This window comes from Eriocheir sinensis, chromosome 34, assembly GCF_024679095.1.
Source record: "Eriocheir sinensis breed Jianghai 21 chromosome 34, ASM2467909v1, whole genome shotgun sequence".
Lineage (NCBI taxonomy): Eukaryota > Metazoa > Arthropoda > Malacostraca > Decapoda > Varunidae > Eriocheir > Eriocheir sinensis.
The window spans coordinates 3,906,160-3,908,659 of NC_066542.1; positions in this window are offsets into that span (position 1 = coordinate 3,906,160).

Consider the following 2,500-nt stretch of genomic DNA (forward strand, 5'->3'; position numbering starts at 1 on the left):
AACTGAACTGAGCTTGTCCTTGTATCTCAACTGAACTGAACTGAACTTGTCATTGTATCTCAAATGAACTAAACTGAGCTTGTCCTTGTATCTCAACTGAACTGAACTGAGCTTGTCCTTGTATCTCAACTGAACTGAACTGAACTTGTCATTGTATCTCAATTGAACTGAACTGAGCTTGTCCTTGTATCTCAACTGAACTGAACTGAACTTGTCCTTGTATCTCAATTGAACTGAACTGAGCTTGTCCTTGTATCTCAACTGAACTGAACTGAGCTTGTCCTTGTATCTCAACTGAACTGAACTGAGCTTGTCCTTGTATCTCAACTGAAATGAACTGAACTGAAGTGAACTGAACTTGTCACTGTATTTCAACTGAACTGAACTTGTCACTGTACCTCAACTTAACTGAATTCGTCACTGTATCTCAACCGAACTGAACTTGTCACTGTATCTCAACTGAACTGAACTGAACTGAACTGAACTGAGGCCAAGACGCGATATATCCACCGTCCTGTATTGAACCTGTACTAATTTCAAGCCAACTCAAATCAGATTAAATCAAGTCAACCTTTCACCACCACAACCACCACCACCGCACCCACTAATTCCAGAGGTAAGAGACTCCAGTGTTTGTATTTTAAGTGTCTCCAATATAGAACCTAACATCACTATCCATGAATTTATCTAATCTATTTTTTCCTTATGTTCTGATGTTCTTATGTTCTTATGATCTTATGTTCTTATGATCTTGTGTTCTCTCTGTTTGGGCCATTCATTCACTTAACACACACACACACACACACACACACACACACACACACACACACACACACACTTCCTATAGGCCTAGTGTTTGCATATCCTTTATTTGAACTGTACACTCTCTCTCTCTCTCTCTCTCTCTCTCTCTCTCTCTCTCTCTCTCTCTCTCTCTCTCTCTCTCACACACACCTAATCTAATACAGCGGGTGAGAGAGAGAGAGAGAGAGAGAGAGTTTTCTTATATCTCATTTGCTTTCCTTCGTTTCAATGACATGCGTGACAACAACAAAATTATTACTGCTACTACTACTACTACAACTACCACTACCACTACTACTACCACTACTACCAGGCTTGTACTCGTTGTTAAGCGCATAAAAGCATATGTTTGTGCTTGCTATACTCGTGGTCAAGTGTTTTCCTGTACTTTTTCCTGCATAACCGGACAACAAGCACTCCGCCATTTTCTGAGTGTCGGTGTGTGAGAGAGACCGAGAGGGCGAGAGAGAGGGAGGCTGGCGTCCAATGAGCACGTAAGGCAGGAAAGAAGACATCAGTACCGTATGCATGAGTCCAAACAAGGGCTGAAGGAACCTGTGCAATGCTTAACACTAGAATAGATGGCGTCCATCGGAAGAGCCTGGTCTTTAGAGGAAGAAAGTAATTAGAGGCAAGTTCACCGCCTTGGGGAAGATCACGAGGGCTGTGTGTGTATACCCATGTGCGTGTGTGTGTGTGTACACGTGTGCGTCGGGGCTGGCGATGTACAACGACTCCCGCGGCTACACAGGGAGAAGTGATGAAGGAGGCAGTGAAGCACGGTGGAGTACTGAGTAAGAAGGAAGGCCCCTTCACTATGCAGCACCCGCAGCCCCTAGAAAAGGTCTCGCGCTGTATTTTGAGGCGAGATATTGCTCGAGGTGGTGAGTTCAGCTGGCGGTGTGGGCGGCGCCACGCCACTGTCCGCCACCCCCGCTGTGCTGACCCACCCGTCACCCACGGCCTGCCATGGCCTGCCGCGGTCTGCCACTCCACCTCACATGTACCAAGGCATGCACGACTATGCTGGAACTCCCTGTGATATGAAACACGCCAGAAATACACGCCAGTGACGGCGATATAACACAAGGGTCGGTATGGCTTAGTAACCCCTCAGTTTCCCGGCCGAGGTGAACGAATGTCTGCGAGACTGGGCGTGTGCCACAAGGGTTCGACGCGACCCTTGTTTTGGGGACCCCGATGTGGCCCTCTGGAGGGACGTGGATGATAAAATACCACTCAGACACATAGAAAAAACCTTGGCAAGGTAAACTAGGTCAAAAGAATATCCAGAATCTCGTGCATTTGAAGGGCTGAGGTCTGCCAAAGTCCCTGCCGTGGGCTGGGCGAAGCTCAGCGCCGGTGTTGTTTAACACCTTTACTCCTGCGATGCTGTCGACGAGCCAGGGCTCCCGCAACCCTCCGAAGAAGAAGAAGATGAGGCCTCAAACCGTCCACAAGAGGAGGAGGAGGAGTTTTACTAAGTGATTTTTCGGAGGCAGCAAAGAGTGTAGCGTTGCCAGCGGCTGCGTCGCGGTTTTCCGCCCAACTTTGGGCTATATCTGAGGAGGCACTGACGGGCGTGTGTGAAGGTCGTGGACTGCGGATGCCCATACAGGACACGGATGCCTTTAATTCCACAGATGATGCGCCGTGGGGCATCAAAGTTTGGCGGTCATTCATGCCGTGGTGCTCG